We start from the raw sequence: 18,497 nt of genomic DNA, 5'->3' as shown, positions 1-18,497 counted from the left end.
AGCCTCCATTCAGCCGGCAAGTTGAAGCACTGGTCCTCCGAGTGGCTCTCCATGCCGGTCTCAGCAGGGAAAGAGCGGATTCCAAAAGCAGGGTAAATTCTGGTTGGGGCATCCCTGGAGATGGCCCAGAGATGGCAGAAAAGAGCAAGCGGGTCCATGGAACTGTTTCCTGCAGCTGGGTCTCCTTGAACAGCTGACCTACAGGAACTTCTCTAGCCTGTTTGGAGCCTTCCGTCACTGGCAGGGAGGCTCCTTCGGCCGCCACACGCCAAGCTGCTGCTCTCTTTCCTTCCAGTGTTCCTATAGACCCTCCATTGTGGACACCCTGAGCCTCATGCCGAGGGGCTTGCTGGCGGGGTAGCCCGTCCTCAGCCATCTGCTCTTTCTATTGCAGGTGAGCGGCTTAAAGTGCGGGCAGGAGGGATTCATCCTGCAGTTTGGAGTCCAAGGCAGAGTTTCTCAGGGGGCCCATTACTTGCCACCCCTCAGGCCGATTATGGGCCAGCAGAACCGCCCAGCCTTCAGCAGCAGTGTTACGGAACGGGACCTAATCTACAGCCGATTACCTTGACGGAAACAGTTCTGGCTTAGAACATTTAAGATGGAGACATTTCTGGAGCAGAGGAAGAGATTCTTGTGTGGAGGCTGGGGAACCCGCTGTCTCCCTGGGGGCTCAGACAAGGTTCATATGGGCCTCTGTCTTCTGTTACTCCTGCCTCCTGCTTGCCTCTGTAGGAAGGAAGACGGTATTATGTCAAACTATTGTTATGTCAAACTGTTTGCAGTGTTATTGTAAGCCGCTTTGAGCATCAGTATACTTTGGAAAAGCAGTGTTCAAATAAGGTGGTGATGGTGAGGAGGGACATGATACCTTTCTTTGATATCATCTGGTATCAACGCTGGTATTCTACATGTGATTCTTTCCAGGCAACATGATTTGGCATTAAATCCAATTGCAGTAATCTGGTCCCATTTGAGGACCACTGTGGTTGAGCGGCGCTACACGGATATGGTCAATGAAATACCGTGGGCAGAAGCAGGCTTGGGTGTGGTTTGAAAGACACACACACACACACACACACACACACCCCGCTGCAAGGATTCTGAGATGCTGCTTCCTCCTACGGCCAGGAGAGCGGCAGAGCCTCATATGCGGCACGTCCCTGCAGCACTGTGCGTGCAACCTCCCAGAATTGGATGTGAGGAACCCCACATGCTTGCATGGGAAGAAGAGGCTTCCAAACTGCCCTTGGTCTGGAAGGGAACTAATTCTCCCATGTAACTTGCAGGTGCCTTGACAGGGGAGAGAAGGGACTCCGTTCAGAGCCACAGTGGAGGTCAAAGTGTTGGAGTCCCTTGCACCCCTGCCACGGTTGCATCCCAGATTGTGCCCCCAGCACTGCCAAATTGTGAAAGAAAAAGGTTACGCACGAGGGCAACCCACTTGATTAATGCAACGTGTCATTTGGCTCTGCGTGCTTTTAAGTCCCATCTTCATCTCATCCTCCCTCCCAAATGCAAAGTCGGGCAGGGGCATGCACGTGTGACCCCTGCAGATGTTTTGGCCTACAACTCCCATGATCCCTCAGGATTGGCCATGCTGGTTAGGGCTGATGAGAGTTGTAGGCCAAAACATCTGAAGGGCCTCAAGTTCCCCACCCAGCAGTACGGCCTCCCGCTGGACCTCATCTCGTTATTATGATAATTGAGAAGAGGGTGAAATGGTGGTGTGGCTATGTCTGCCCTTTGCAATTGCAGGACAGAGGTCAATTGACACAAAGGGAGGAGCGGGCACAGAAAGGTGTGTCGAGGCCCATCTTGTTTGCTTTCCCACCGGACATTAAGCCCTTCTCTAGGGTTTAATGCGGCAGGGCTCAGGCTTCATCAGACATCAGGCCAGGGAGGCCATCCGCTGCCTCTGCTAGCCCCTCTCTGCCAGAGGGCTCAGAGAGCTGGGAAGGATGGAACAAGCATCCCCTTTTGGCTGGGCCCTGAATCATCCAAACAGGTAATGGAAAGCCCCTTTAAAATCGGTCCCGTCCATCTCAAGGAATGATCACTTTCAGACACATTTTCCATCTTTGCCACCTTAGCACTGTCGCATCCAGCTGATGTCTGTTCTCAGGCTGGATGTTCTCCCTGTGAGGGATTCAGAGGGAAACGTATGCAATAGGGAGTAGGGCTCATCGGAGGAATGATGGCACAACTTTCGGGCTTGTTCTCCTTCCTCTGTGCTCAGAAGGGACCTGCCGTTGGTTTCATCTTGTGCTTGAGGGTTCCTGCTCCTGTCATCCGATGGGCTACACCCCACACAGAAAAAGAGAAGTAGGGAAGAAACCCACAGTCTATCTGGGATTGATTCTCTTCAGATGGACCCAGTCCTTTCTTCCACAAGTCTTAGTTCAGTTCACTGTTGGATCTCAACATCGACAATGTGGGACAAATCCCCTTGGTGGGAAATGGTGACGGGGGCCAGGTACCTAACAGGCACCTGTATGGGTCGGATGCCATTTCTCATGGGATGGTGACAGAAAGATGCCATAGTATTCGGCCAGAAAGATCCATGCTGTCGAGCAGGAGTCCCCCACCTTTGCAGGCCAGTGAACACATTTGGGAATTTGAGAAAGTGCTGTGGGCATCACCACAAAATGGCTCCCATGGAGGATGTGACTAGTCACATCATGGCTTGTAATCTTATACCAGCTTACATAGAAATCAGTGGGAATTACTTGTGAATAGTAGGCCTCTATTCACACACACACACACACACACACACACACCCCTTTCTGCCACTCCAATGGAAATAAAACTGATGCCAGGCCCCAAAGAAGAGAATTTCCCCCCCACCTCGAACCCAGGCTGAGCCACTCTGTCCTGAACCTCGCACTCCTAATGCCTCCTGTACCATCAGAGTCCCTGCCCAGGGAGGTACTGTGTGTGTGTGTCTGAAAGGAAGGAGAGAAGGGGCTGGGGAGGGAGCGAAAATGAGCAAGGCTTGGGGCTACCAGGGAGTGGGAAGCGGTGGGAGAAACACATGGCTGGAAGCAGGAGAAACAGCAAGGTAATGAGGGGATGAGAATCAAGTAGTGAGGCCACAGGCTGGGAGGGAAGGAGAAAGAGCAAAGCAAAGGGGGGAAGCAGAGAGGAAGCAAGACGCCAGAGGATGGCGGGGGGAGAAATAGAGAGGAAGATGTTGGGGCCTGCTTATCCCCCACCCCCAGCCCCCACATGGCGTTGTGGCCTAGGGTTAAGCGAAAGCCTGTCCTTCAGGAGCTTCTGCTGTGCACTACACAGGGAGGTGTCTGGAAGGAGAGAAGGACCAGGGCCCCCTCTTCCAATTGCCCCCCACCTGCACACCTCCCTGTCCTGACAGCCCCAAGCGAGAGCCACATGGCAGAGCAAGGGATGATGTCAGGGGGAAGCGGGTTGGCCCCAGTTCAAGCTTCGCTCTCGTAAAGATCGACGCTTCATCACCTAAGGCCTTATTTCCAGGTTGTGATACGGAGAGGTTGCTCTTGAAAGGTCTCCCTGGTCACTCTGTCTCACCCCGGATGCCAACTGACTAACGGTTAGTCCTGATCCGTCTTTGCGGTTGGAGCTCTCAGTGCCCCAGCGTTTAAAGGTAGATGATCAGCACAGATTGGGGGGGGGGGCTTTTCCTCCCACTCCTCCCGAAGTCTTGCCCCCGCTTGCTGAGCCCAAAACCGCACTACAGGCTTCTTCTTTCAGCCGGGGGAGAGGACTAAAGAGGAGAATTCCTGCAACCTTTCGAAGCAGGTTCGCCCTAGCTCTATTCACGGTCTAAGAAAAATGGAGATCGCCGTCTTGCACACACTCTTATTTCGGTGGCCACTAGTTGACTGTAGGTGCTTGCCAAAACCTTCACACAGAGAGAACTGAGCATCCCAGAAGCCAGCTTTGCTCGCGCACGGGGACCCCTGCCCAGGAGCTGCTGCGTTCGGTCTGCAAGAGGGGAAAAGGCCAGGCCCGTAAAGGGGGCAGCATTTGATGCAGAGGCCGCCCCTGTCTCATGAAGAGTGACGGGGGATAAAGGAGAGGGGTCCTCCAAGAAGAAAAGCCACCCACTCCTCCTGCAAACTTCTCCCTGTGAAGCCTGCTTATTAGTTTGTGTGTTTCCATGTTGCTAGACAATAGCAAAGAGTAAAATCCTCCAGCAGCTCCCTATGCTTTGCAGGCGCAAAGGTCCATGAAGCGTTGGAAGTCCCCCTTCCCAGCAAAGGGAACTCTGCCAGATTCCTGGACACCCCGGACCGGTGCACAGGCCAGGCAGCACGAGGGGCCAAGTTTGGCCTGAGCCTCCTCTGTGAACTGGGATCTTCACCCCTTCCTTGGGAATGACCACGTTCCAAATCGATCATTTAGCTGGGGATTTCTCAGCATGGACCGCCAGCGTTCACAGTGGCAAAACTGAGCCCTCAAGAAGTGTGCTTTCTGCCTGGGTGGGCAGCTAGTTAATCTCTCCCCCCCTTCCACCCCTGCCCCACGGCCAAGGAAGGCAGAGCATGACGGAGTCTCTTCTCTATCCGGATGAGGTCAAAAGGGAAAAAAGAGGAAAACAGCCTTACCTGCCCCAAAGAAATTCATTCACCCCCCAAACCCCAAATCCTACGATTTTGGGAAGGGGATCCCCCAAATTGGAGTCAGCTACATGTTTCCATGATCCAGGTCAAAAGACCATAAGACTCAAACCCCCCAAACAATGTCGTTCTGAATGTGAAATCTACAGTCACCCCTCCCTCAGTCAGCTGGTAACCTCAGTCATCAATCTCTTCTCTTCCATCCAGATGCTGTTATACTGGAGGACTCTGAGGATTTGGGGATCATCCCCTCAGAATGGCCATGCAGCTGACAGCATGCAGAGCAGCACCGAGGGAACGAAAAGACATGACACGTGAAACGGCCTGGGCCAGGAGTGTGAAGGCCCAGAGAGTTCGCACAGAGACAGACGATGGAAAGGCGGATTCCTCGCCCCCTTCAGAAAACATTGCACCCCTTGGTGTGGGAGGGGGGCAATTAAAGGGGCTTGTGTGCAGGGTTCTCTGGTTGGGGGGGTGGAATGGTCTTGAATGTGCGCTTCCAAAGTAAAGCCATGGCGAGCAATTGCGCTGCTGCCAGCCTCCCAGCTCAAGCATTCGATGGAGGGAGGTGGACAAGGCCGTGCCTGTCACATGGCGGAAAGGGCGACGCCACTGACGAAGCCCGGAAATGCGAGGAAGCCTTGAGGCCTAAGAGGCAGTGGCGGCTGGGGGCAGGCGGGGGCTGCTGCACGGCCTACTGCTTCCCCCCGCCCTCCCTCACCCAGAGCCAGCAGCAGGCCTTGAAAGCAGCTGACCTCCTCCTTCTTTTCCACCGAGAGTCTGTTGCCGGCTGGGGGGAACGCTGTGCGCGTGTGCCAGATCCCACGCCAGCTCAGAACCTCCCCCCAGCAAATGCTGTGCCCGTAGTGTTGTGTGGGGTGTGTGCACAGTGTGCCGACGGGAGGGGAATGGCTTTGGGCCAGGGCGACCTGTCCATCGCTCCCCGAAAGCCAGAAGTGTTGGAGAGCGCTCCCTCGCTGCAGAGCAAGGGATTCGTGGGGGTGGCTCTCGGCCCTTTCTGCTCAGGCAGGGCGCCTGGAAGCCAATTCCAGATCGGTCTTGTTCTCGAAAAGCCCATAAACACCCGTGGCTGGCAGGGAGCAGCAAGAGCCGGTCTTTGCGGCGGGGCGGGAATGGGAGAAGCGGCGGCTCAGCAGGATCTGGTAGGGGAGCCATTTCATTCAGATTTGTGTGCGGCCGTGTGCAAGGCCTGATCTGGACTGTGACCATGGCAATCCGGGGGGGGGGGATTCTCGCTTCCCAGTTTTCAGCCTGAAATACCCCCCCCCACACACACACACACAGAGTGGTGTTAAAAGAAGAAAAAAGGCCTTCTGCTGGAGGCCTAGGGGACTTCTGCATGGCGACGGGGAAGGGGAAGAGGAAGAAGGCATGATTCCCCCTCCCGGATTGCCATGGTCCAATCCAACGTGGGGCTGCACACACTTACACAGGAGTCAGGAACGGTCAAACATCTTTCCTTCAGTCTAAGTGGGCATGGAGCTGGATCGGGACCATGGTGCTCCAGGAAGGAGGGGGGGAACCTGGAATTGCACCCCACCCCACCCCACGTCTATCTGAGGCCTCAAAGCCTTGAGCAGAACATCAAGGGTCCCTTCTTGGCTTCTTGATCCCCCCCGGGGCGGGAGGGGGGGAATGGGATTCTGTCCCGGACGGGGAGGGCGCGCCAGTCTCCCTCCGGCAGTGCCACAGCCCCCGTTCAAACTGGGCCGCACGCACTTCCACTGCGGCAGACCGACATCCAGTTTTGCCCTGCGAGGGGAGGGAGGCCGAGGAGGAAAGCGGAGGGAGCGGGTCGGGGGGGAGAAAGCAACAGCCACCGCCACAGCACTCCAGGAGTGATGGCGACTGGCGGGGCAATTACTTCTGACCATGTTCTTTGTGGCTCGCCAGATGTTCCTCTTAAAAAAAGGATCAACTTGCTTACAATTATTTTAAAAATTATTCTTAATGATTGCTTTCAGTAGCAACCCCCCAAGCCACTTGTCTTCCAGAGCAAAGCTGAGCGGGAGACTTGGGATGTTTGGCTCCTTGCCAGGGAGGCAGCAAAAAGCTGCTCCTCCAAGGGCCAGGGAGCAGATTGCTAAGCAACAATGACACGCTCTCCGTTGTGACACTCCCCGCCCTGGGTGGCCTTCTGGAGGTCCTGGTGGGACCACGTCTTTGTGGGGAGTCAGGCGAGAGAGGAAGAGCTAGAGAGAGGGAGAGAGAGAGAGGGAGAGAGAGAGGGAGAGAGGGAGAGAGAGAGTTGTGAGATCCAGTTAGACAGTTACAGGTAGTTTTAGAACCACTTAGTTAGAGATAGTTGGTAGGACAAGTTAGAGTTAGAAGTTTTCAGTAGAACCCGTTAGAGAGTTTCAGATCCTTAGTAGAGCAAATTAGAGTGAGTTATAGTTTGTGACATTTGTTAGAGCAGGTTAGAGGGTGGGAGGGAGACTTAGTTAGATTGTGGGCAGGTGAGATAGTGAGAGGGAAAGTTGGGGAGTGAGACGCCAAGTTGCATCTTTCACCATGTGAGTAGGATCTCCTAGTTGGTTCTGTGTTCTGTTTCTCGGTGTTCTGTTTCCACAGCCAGGCACTTTTCAAAAAGCCCCGTCTTGTCCGCTTTCAGGGTTTCCAGTGTTTCAAGGCTTGCCTTGTCCTTGTTTCCAGTTTTTCAAGGCTTGCTTTGTCCTATGTAAGTATTTACGTAGCCTATCCCGGCAAAACTAAGGGAACGCAAATGCCGGCGGCTACGGCGGCCGCCATTTGCGTTCCCTTTTTTCCCCCCGTTTTAGCCTACGTAAATATTTACTACACCATTTGTGTTCTTTTTTTCTTTTTTTTCCGTAATAGCCTACGTAAATATTCAGACATCCGGCCGCTGGGCAGCCTGCGGGGATGCAAATGGCGGCTGCCGTTGCCGCCGCCATTTGCGTGCCTGTATTGTGCCGTGATAGGCTACCTCAATATTTACGTAGGCTAAAACGGCAAAAAAAACAAAGGGAACGCAAATGGCGGCCGCCGTAGCCGCCGCCATTTGCGTTCGCTGTTTTGTTTTGGTTTTTAGCCATGATAGGCTACGTAAATATTGAGGTAGCCTATCACGGCACAATACAGGCATGCAAATGGCGGCGGCAACGGCAGCCGCCATTTGCGTCCCCGCAGGCTGCCCAGCGGCTGGATGTCTGGCTGCGGGCGGCCCCAGCCGGTGGCTCCGTGGAATTTCCGCGGAGCGGAGCCACCTCGAGAGAATTTCGGGGCGGAGGGACGGAGCGCCTCCCCCCGCTGCAAATGTCACCCTTCAAAAAGGTAAATACATCTGTAGTGGCCACTTACACCTCACCCGAAAAGGGGATGCAGATTTACGTCAAGTGTTCCTGTGCATGGAACTGGTCAGAGTAAGCTTCCTGCCCTCACTCTTGTATCTTGGTCCATGAGAGACTTAACTGTTGGACACAAACTGGGAGGCTCAGACTGAGACCAAAGCCTGGGCTCGCCCAAAGCTCAGGTCAGCCGTCTTGAGCCCGAAGACACTGCAAGCCCGTTTCCCACCTTCCGCTCACTCTCTTCCAGGCTGCGCAAGCTGTTCCCCTTCTTCTGGAAGAGGCTTCCCAAGGCCAGCCCTGCAACACAGGAAGGGGATCCTCCATCATCTCCAGGAAGGAGATGGAGCTTCTGCTGCTGCTGCCGCCGCCACAAGAGCAGGATCCATCCCCTGGCCTCGAGACAACAGGAGCACAGGAAGGAGGCCATCGACCTGTGCTCCGTTGCCAAGAGGCTGAAAGCCCTGGGGATGGAGAGGAGGACGGGGTCGGACGGTTCAGGTCAGGTGATGCCTGGGCTTGGGCGGGTGGGGGGACTTCTGTCCGGGCACAAAGGATCACATCACGCCCACTGGGAAGATGGAGGCAGGTCTGGCTTTTCCGCCTCTAGTCTGATTCGAAAAGGCTTCTGGGGAAAGCAGCGCCTCTTGAAGAAAGAAGTGGGACTCATTTCTCCTTTCTTGCCTGTTCTCCTTTCTTGTCTCCTTGCCATGTCTTTCCCCTCGGGTGTCCCAACAGACAACTTTCTGCCACTGATCCAGTCCCAAAAGACCCTTTCAGAGGAGGTCGAGACCATCCGGCAGTTCATGCAGAGACTTCAGTCAGGGCAAAAGGTACAGCCAGCCATCGCCTTTCTTACTTGTCATGTCGAGGGAACCCAGGCAGTGGGGCTTTGGGAGGGTTCGACAGCCCTCAAATAATGCAAGGCTTGTTAGCTGGGCTTGACCCTCAGACAACTTCTGCTGCCTCAGTTCACCCAGCTCCCTGAAGGTTGCAAGCTAGGAGGTTGAAAACCAGGACCACCAAGGTGGCTTTCTCGAAAATGCAGGGGGGATCAGGAAATTACAGGCTGGTTATCATCACATCTGTTTTGGGGAACTCGGCTGAAAGCAGTATTAGGACAAGTCCTTCTGAACAAGAATCAACCTGGCTGGCTTCTGCAAAGGGAAGTCTTGTGTCACGAACCTTTTAGGCTTCTTTCCGAGTGTCATTAGACATGTAGACAGGGGTGATGTGGTAGACATTGTTCACTTGGACTTCCAAAAGGCTTTCGACAAAGTCCCTCACCAAAATCTCCTGAGCAAACGTAGCAGTCATGGGATACGAGCAGAGGTCCTTCTATGGATCAGTAACTGGTTAAAGAACTGAAAGCATAGAGCAGGAATGCATGGTAAATTATCCCCATTCAAGGGAAGTCAATAGTGGGGTCCCACAGGCATCTACATTGGGACCAATGCTTTTCAACATGTTCATCAATGATCTGGAATGAGGAGTAAGCAGTGAAGTGGCTGAGTTTGCTGATGACACCAAGTTCTTGAGAGTGGTTGAAACAAAAAGGGGTTGTGAGGAGCTCCAAAAGGATCTCTCTTAACTGGGAGAATGGGCATCCCAACAGCAAGGGCAGTTCAGTGTCAGCAAGTCCAAAGAGAGGCACGTTGTGGCAAAAATTCCCAACTTCAAGTATAATCTGATGGGATCTGAGCTAGTGGTGACAGACCAAGAAAGAGATCTTGGGGTCGTGGTGGACAGCTCAATGGAAATGTCCACCCAGTGTGGGGCCACTGTAAAAAAGGCCAACTCCAAGTGAAGCATAAATGGAAAAGGACTTGAGAATACACTGGCAATATTATACTGCCTTTCTACAAGTCTATGATGCGACTACAGTTGGAAAACTGGGTACAGTTCAGGTCACCACACCTGAAGAAGGATCGTGGAGAGCTGGGAAAAGGGCAGAAAAGGGCAACAACAATGATCAAGGGGCTGGAGCCTCTCCCCTATGAGGGAAGTTTACAACACTGGGATTGTTTCGCTTGGAAAAAGGAGGGTAAAGGGAGACATGGCAGAAGTAGACAAAATTCGGTGTGGATTGCTTGAAAAGGAGGTTAGACAAATTCCTGAAGGAGACGTCCAGCCCTGGCTATTAGGCTTGAGGGCTACTTGCCATGTCCAATACCAGAGGCGGTATGCCCACGTCCAACCGTTGCTAGGGAACATGGGCAGGAGGGTGCCGTTGCGCCCCTGGCCTGCTTGTGGTGTCCCGCTCGACAGCTGGTTGGCCAAGGTGTGAACGAAATGCTGGCCAAGATGGACCCATGGTGTGTTCCAGCATGGCTCTTCTTATGTTCCTATGAAACCACAAGCCATGGCAAGCCGAGGACCCATGGGAGACCCGCAGAACACGATAGCCCCCACTGGGTGAATTCAGCCACAGTGGGCTGTCATGTTGTCCCAACCAGGCCATTGCTTCTCTGCAAGGGATATTCAGCTTCAGATTTCATCTGTCTCTGGATCTGGCATCCAAGCAGAGGTTTGTGTTAGGGGCATCACTAGCAGCCTGTAAGTAACAGGATAAGGGGTTCAGGCAACTGCCAATTGCTGCCAGGTTGGCCCGCACCATATGAATGGACGGCTTGAGCTTGGATGAGGAGTAGGATACCACTTCGGAACCTGCATTCTGGCTGCCTGAACCATGTCAGACAAGGCCCGGAAACACCCCTCACTCCCTCACAGCCTGACCCTCCCCATTTCCAGAGGTTCCTGCTGGACTGCTGGATGAAGATGGCCTTCCTGCGTGCCATCCCCAGCTGCTGCACGGCCGCAGGCCAGAGCAGCTGGGGGACAGTCGGCCTCCTCTCTACCAAGGCGGAGCTTGCCCTGGCTGTAGCGGTGAGTGATATGGAGCCCCTGAGAGGCGCAGAGCTGGAGGGTGGAGGAGGAGCCCTGTATTCCAATGTTGGGCACCAGACCAGAGGAGTCCAGAGACACATTAGGGCTCTGGGGCTTCCATGGATGTTCTTTCACCCTCTGTGGATGGCGTACGGAGGAGAAAGGAGACAGAACAATCCAACCGTAGGCCATTTGCTGGGGGACACGGGCAGGAGGGTGCTGTTGCACGCATGTCCTGCTTGTGGGTTTCCCGGGGCCAGCTGGTTGAGCACTGTGTGAACAGAATGCTGGGCTAGATGAACCCTTGGTCTGATCGTACAGAGCTCATCACATGTTCTTACCTGGGTTGCAGGGCTGGGAGGACAGTTTGGAGAGGCCCTCTGTCTCGTTCTCGCCATTTCCTCCAGGGCCAGGCGGGGTGTCGGTGGGCCTGTGGTTCTCATCTGTTGCCTTTCACCTCTTGATCTCCCACAGGCAGCAATGGAGACCCTTCCTGAGGACTCAGGGCCGTCCTGTGTCCTGTCTGCAGCGATGCTGGCTATTCACCACCTCAGGTACGGAGGCGGCCTGTGGGCAATGGGATCTACGCTGGCTCAAGGACTGGCCTCCACAAGCCCATGGTGGCTGATTTGGGGAAGTGGGGGCAGGGGCAGAGTTTCGTCAGTGCTGTTTACCAGCTCCCGTGCTACGTGTAGGATGAGCCCAGGAATCACATTTCCCCAGACTCCACGTGACACAGACTTCCAGAAGGTTCCTCTTTGGTTTATTTTTCAAGAGAAACCAAAATGAGCTCGGCAGTTACTGGTCCCTCGGGGTCCCTCTCTCCTCAAGGGTCAAAGAACGTCTCACGTGAGAGTTCTGTCATTCAAACCTCAGACGTATTCTTGGTTTACACCTTGCGGCCCTGGGGGAATGGCTGGGGATCCCGTTTGCGACTTGAGCAGGGCTAGGAGGGGATCCCGCACTTCCCCCGGGGCCAGAGAACCAAGCCAGCTCTCTGCTGCACAGGGCAGGGCTGTTGCTTGGGACGTCCAACACGTTCTCCTTGGACAAGGCCTATCCATTGAGTCCCTCCCTCCCTCCCTCCCTCCCTCTCTCCCTCCCTCTAATCTGCTGCTTTTCCTTTCCTCCTACCAGCAAAGCGAAGCCTCCTTTGAGCCGGCAGATCGAGGCTCTGGTCCTCAGATTGGCTCTTCATGGAGTCTTGAGCAGGGAAAGAGAAAGAGCAGATTTCCACAGCAAGGTATATTCTGGCCAAATGCATCAATGTTGGGGCAAATACCCTGTCCTGGGTCTATGGTGCCCAATCCCCTCTTTACCAAGTTCCTTCCTCAGGGGGCAAATGGGGACGCCCTGAGAGGGCAGGAAGGGGCGAGTGGTCCGTAGCTGCTGCCCACGTTCCCTTCTGGTTCATGGAGCTGTCTCTAGCTGGCGGGTCTCCCTGGAATGGCTGAGCTACAGGACTTGCTCTCGCCCTGGTGGAGCCTTCCACCGCTGACTTGGAGGACCCTTCAGTCGTCCCACGCTAAGCGGCTGCTCTCTTCCCTTCCAGGGTTCCTGCCAACCCTCCCCTGCCGACACCCTGCAATTGATGCTTAGGGGCTTGCTGGCGGGGGAGCCCACCCTCAGCCATCTGCTGTTCTTGTTGCAGGTGAGGGGCTTCGGGGGGGGGGCAGGAGGGGTCGATCTTGCCCTTTGGATTCCAAGGGAGAGTCCATCCTTCAGCAGCAGCGGAGGAGGACGTGGCCCAAGGGACAGCAGCACAAGCCGAAGGGAGCAGGTCCCATGCAGAGCGTTCATGATGGAGCGACGGGGGCCATTTCTGGCACAGCCCTCCTGCCTGCTGCCTCCTGCTTGCTTCTGCATGGATGACTCTCTAGTCCATGAGCTGCGATCCATCAAGGCAGAAAGTCGGGGAGGGGAGGACGTGGTTGTGCAAACCTTGTATCATGTACCTTAGTTGGTGTGTAAGCCGCTTTAGGGATGATTTGACTTCCGAAAAGCAGCATCCAAATAAGCGGAGCAGGAGGAGGAGGAGGGACACACCTGATATCGAAGTCTGAGGCCATCTGATATCAAAGAGGGTCTTCAAGATGTGCTTCTCTCAGGGCAATAGCATCCATCTCACAATCCGATGGTATTGCTGCAGACCACTTTGTGATCCAGTTCGGTTGAAAAAGGTGGTGTGCAACCCCCATAGGACTCTGACCTGCTGCTTCCTTCCACAGCACATCAAGTACTGGATGCTGTCGAAACATGGCCAGGAGAGAGGCAGAGCCCTGACATGCGGAGCATCCCTCCTGCGCCATGCAGTCACCCTGCCAGACCTGGATGTGAGTATCCCCACATGCTGGCATGGCCTGGAGCCCTGGCCTGGGAGTGGGAGAGAATTCAGAGGATAGACCAAACTGCCATTGGGGGGCCAGGGAACTATTTTCTTTATGTGATTAGCAGGTGCGGGGGTGGGGGCGGGGAGGGACGCCGAATCAGAGTCACAGTTGCAGGTGATGGGTTAACCCCCCCCCCCCATGCCAGGGTCGTGTTCCAGGTCGTGCTTCCCATCTGGCCTGTTTGGGAAAGGACAATCTTGACAGTTTCGTGGGGAACGGACGTGTCTCTCAGTGCTGCTAAGACCCATAGTCGTCTCATGCTCCCCTCCCAAATGCAGAGATAGAGCATCCCACTGGGAACCGGTCCAGTTACCCTGAATGTGGAGAAGGTGGGTTAGAGCTCTCGCTAAGGGCTAATCCTACCAGTGGAGTTGCAGAAAGAAGTGCATTGAAGCAAAGGGAGGAGCTGAGAGTGGAATGTGCATAGAGATTCATCTCGCTTTCTTTCCCACTAGACATCTGGAGAACACCCTGCTCTCGGGTACTATGTGGCAGCTTTTGGCCTCCACCTTACCAGCAAACATGAAGAACTAAGGGACCAGGCGAGGGAGGCCATCAGCTGCCTGATGAAGCTGCTTCTCTTCCAGAGGGGTACGGAAGCTGGAAATGCTCCATCTGCTCCTGTAGTTTCTTTACCCCCTGCTTCCCTTGGATTTGTCTTGGGAAGGGAAGAGAAAGATGTCAGGCCCGTGGTAGAGGGCAACCAAGCTATAGCTTCTGGCGTGTCTCTGTTAGGGCAGAGAATGACTGACCTGGAGGAGGAGGAACTGTGGTGCCAGGGGGAAATGGGGACGAAGATGCTGCTGGCCTGCAAAGATACTTTCAGGGTTGGGGAGGTAAGGCTGTATCTCCACGTTGGTCGTAGATTTGGTTGCAGGGCTGCAGCCAGACGAGTCGCCTCTTGCAGCTGTCCAATTAGACCAGGGCGGGGGGACAACATTGCGTGGGAAGCTGAGGGTGTCTGTCGGAAGGGGAGGAGGGGAATGCCCTCCTTGAGTGCCCCTCCCTGTCTGGGATATATAATAATACCAACTCACATTAGGGGCTGGGTGGTGTTTTTTCCTCCAACCACTCCGGAGGTCTCCCCAAGCAAGTGGGGAGCCTCCAATATCAGTCCAAGGCTCCTGTTTCAGGCTGGCTAGAAGCCTAAAGAGAGGCACCGCTGCAAGGGTTTGTAGAGGGTCCCCCTCTTTCTATTCTCGTGCCATTAAAAATGGATGGCACCTTCCTGCACCCCCTCCAAGTACCGTGACTGCTTGTCCCTTTTAGGTCTTCCGGGAACTCTTCGCCGAGGGCCAGAAGAGAGAGTTCCTGAGCATGGCTTTGCTGACTGCGCATGGATCCCAGCTGCGGACAAGTGCGGCTGGGATCCTCTTGGTCTACGCCATGCTCGGGCAATCCCATGTGGTACTGGGGACGGAGGTGAGTCAGCGGCTAAGTCGGCTTGGTGCTGGGGAATAGACGGGTCTGCGCAGAGAACTGCATTTTTCATCGGCGGTGTCCCTGTGTCATGAATAGGGGGCACGGGGAAAGGAGAGCTGACCACACAGGTTTTGTTTCTCACCCTGTAAGGCAAAGGCAGTGAAGGAAAGGTACTGCAGCAGCTCGACATCCTCCAGAGGCAGAAGAAGGTCCCTGAGGCGCTGAGAGTCCTCTTCCCAAGCAAAGGTGACTGCCAGATCCTCGACACCCTGGATGTGTACACATGCAAGGCAGAGCAAGGGGCCACATGCATCTATGTCATTATTTGTGAATGTCATTATTTGTGAAAATAAAACAATTACAGCCCATGATTCTGCTGCAAGACTCCTTGATCCAATGTGCAGTTTGAGGTACTGATCCACAGCTTCCAACATATCAAAGATGAAGACAGGGACGTGCTTGTTGTAACCTGATGTCAGGGTGGAAACTGAGCCCATAGAGCCCCAAAGCAGCTCTTATTCTGAGGAAGAGCAGCTTCCCACGGGAGAGGAGCCCGCTCGTCTTTCAGAAGCGCAGCTGCAGGGAGAGATTCCTCCTGCCTGCGTTCCTGAGAGAGAGAGTGACCCTGGCAGTGAAAGAGCGGGGGACAGGGTGTTGGTGGACGCTGGGCGCAGACGCAGGGGGAGGTGTCAAATGGAGGGTGCTGAGAGGCGGCGCTCTGCCCGCTTGGCGCTACGACAACGCCCGCGTCCCGAGGACCCACGGGTGAGAGGGGGGACCTCTCCATAGCCCTTAAGTTCAGAGTCTTCCCGCACTACTCCTCCAAACGGGGACCAGCTGCCTTGCCTGGAGCTTAGGCAACTCTGCTACTGCCCCAGGGCAGTTCCTTGCCTAGTCGCGGGAAGTTAGCATCTGAAAGAGTCATTGAGTTGTAAGGGGATAAAGCCTTGGAAGAATCCCTTTTGTCTGTGTCTTGAGTTGGCCACTGGAGGGGACTTTAAGAGGCAGCTGGGGCGCTCCTGACCGCTGGGCTGAAGGGTGACAGCAGCACTTCTGAACCACACCTGAGGCCCAGCTTTTAAAGTGCTGAACAAATAGTGCATTGCATTCAAGAAATCGCTTCCATTGCAGTTCTGCTCTGCACACGCATCCTTTGGGAGGAGAGGAGGAGGGAGGAGGGGCAGGGCTGGACATGCCCTGGCCTGGCCCCTTGGCAAGCCCGCTGAGAGAAGGCCTGAACGTGGCTGACAGGCTGTGGGGAAGGAAGAGCTGGCCTGTGTGGGGAGGCCACCTGCCCCCTAGGGGCGGTGGGGGCAGGAGGAAGGCCTGCAGCGGCTGGCCGCTACTTTTTGCAGGGCTGCTTGTGGTTCAGGGCGTCCAGGTCTCTGCTGTGCTTCTCCGTCTACTCTGAGTGGAAGCCAGGGAAGACCTCTGAACCTCTGTCACAACAGGATCCTGCGCACCGAGAGGTGGAGGAGGTGTGTGTCTTATTTCAGGAGCCTGGCTCCCCTTCCACTTTAGCTGTGCTGCTCAGGGAAGGGGGGTGGGGTGGGGGTGGAGCTCTGCCTGCTGAGCTTCTGCCTGGTTTTGCACTGCTGCATGCCACGCTGCTTTGTGGATCAAGGCTGATACTGATCTCTTGGTCTCCCATGTATCCTGCCTGCTTTCCTCCAAGGAGCCCACGGCGGCGTACATGATCCTCCTCCTCTCCATTTTATCCTCACAACAGCAACCCTGTGAGGTGGGGTGGGCTGAGAGTCAGCGACTGGCCCAAAGTCACCCAGTGAGCTTCCATGGCCGAGTGGGGACTAGAACCCGGATCTCCCGGCTCCCAGTCCAGCACTCTCACCACTACACCACACTGGCTCTCCGATCGGACACTATTGATATAAATATATTTGTAGATATATGAGCATATATATACGTATACCACCATATATGGATGTGTGTGTATGCGTGTATCTATGTCTATGTCTATATCTATATATGGGCAGCTTGCCAAAGGGGGGTGGGGCATTATTGGCTATCATTGTCACACTTCTCCCTCGGAGAGGTTCAGTCTATCTTAGCTCATAAGGACAAAGAGTGCATCAGAGACAGGATCTCCGAGGGAGACTGCCATGAAAATGGAGGTGCCAGCCAATTTCAGGCATTCCCCCAGGGGTTCCGTCTGTTTAAGAGAGGCCAATGTTTTCAACAGGACCTCCAGGAGTTGACTGTTGTTGCCCTAAGGAAGGTGTTTACTCCCTCAGCATCTATGAGGAATGAAGAAAGGGACCCCCTATGCACAGCAGCTGTGTATCTGTGGTTCCGGAGAAGTAGACGATGTACTACATTACCGGGTACACGGTGCCCTGTATGAGGAAACTCAGGCTCTCTTTCTGGGAGAGCTTTTGAAGATAAGGGCAGGATGGCCCCCAGGTAACTTTATCTCTGACTTGTTGGCAGATTATACTAGTACTAATTTCATTGCACATAGGGTCACTCCCTTTGCAGTAGCAACACAGAAAATCCATCACAACGTTTAAAGATGTCTGCAGTGGGCTGTAAAGGAGATGATCTGTCTAGAACTTTTCTAACCGGGTTACTGACTCGTTGCTTTTCTTGGTATGTGTGTGTGTGTGTGTATATGGATGTATGTATATATGAAGAGAACCTGCCATGTTTAGCTCTTGCAGGAGGCCCAAGTGGAACCTCTCCCATCTCTCTTATGGCTGGCCTTGACCAGAGACAGTGTGCCATGCAGCTCCGGTGTTTTCTCCTGTATAGTGGAAATACAGAAAGCTCTTTTGAAGCTACCTGAATCCACTGTTTGCTGCCTGTAGAGCGGAGGCTAGCAGTGAGTTGAAAACCCCCATGAAACCAATATCCCGTGGAACATGGCCGCCTCCCCTACAAGGAGGGCCCTGCGCTGCCCCTAGGCTAGGTGGAGAGGTGTGTGTGGTGACGCTCCTGCTGAGCTGCCATACTGCCCAGCTCCCTGATGGGAAGGGAGGGAGAGAACTTGGCCAGTCGCCATTTTGAGCCTGGCTAGAAGGCCAGTGAAACACTGTGTACCCCTGCAAGTCACATATGTCACACCTCACTGGCTTCACGGATTCTGATGGGTGAGAAGATATTGAACAAACAGCGCTGAGGGGAACGACGCCCATCATAGAGCAAAGTGGCTAAGTAACGATGACATGACCGCTGTTCGGGGCAGCCCACTTAAGAGGGCTCTCTGGGGCCCGCACTGCGGCTCCCAGCGCACGCCCCCCACCTGCACCTTCAGAAATGAAAAGCTCTTTGCTGCATCACCGCCAGCTTCTGGGATTGCGCCAGCTGGCTTCTGCTGCTGTGCTGCTGGGCGAGAACCAGGACCGTCGTGTTTAAAAGTCAGCATGTGCAAACTCCTGCACATGCTCAGAGCGCTCCAGAGCCTTTCCCTGGAGTGGAAAGGCTTTCCGAGTGCGCCTGGCACCCAGGGCAGGGCAGGGCAGGGCAAACACCCACATTAAGAGGGGAAGTTCCACCCCAAAAGGGCCCAGCTGAAGCTCCCAGCCTGAGCTGGCCAACGAGAGAAGATCTCTGGCCACTTCCCCGGGTGGTTTGCCAATGATTTTGGTTAATTATTTTGCTCCTGCCACTGATGAACTGAAGTTCACACCTGGAGCCCACCCCTGCCCTAGGGACTCTCCTCCCCTGCCAGCCGTGGCCAGCTGATTTTCAGAGGTCCAGCTTGAGTGCTCCAAGCAAAGGGGCTTCTCACTTGTGGCTGTCTGAAGAATGTGGGGGCCAGTTATGCGTCGCCAGCAAAGAGAACACATGACACGAGGCTGCACATGGGCATATGCGAGTTCAGCCTCTAGATGCAGATCTCTCCCCCATTTGCCTGC

Source organism: Heloderma suspectum, chromosome 5 (assembly GCF_057233095.1).
Source record: "Heloderma suspectum isolate Gila_16-S chromosome 5, 16-S_ref, whole genome shotgun sequence".
In the NCBI taxonomy this organism is placed as follows: Eukaryota; Metazoa; Chordata; class Lepidosauria; order Squamata; family Helodermatidae; genus Heloderma; species Heloderma suspectum.
This window is presented reverse-complemented; position numbering follows the sequence as displayed.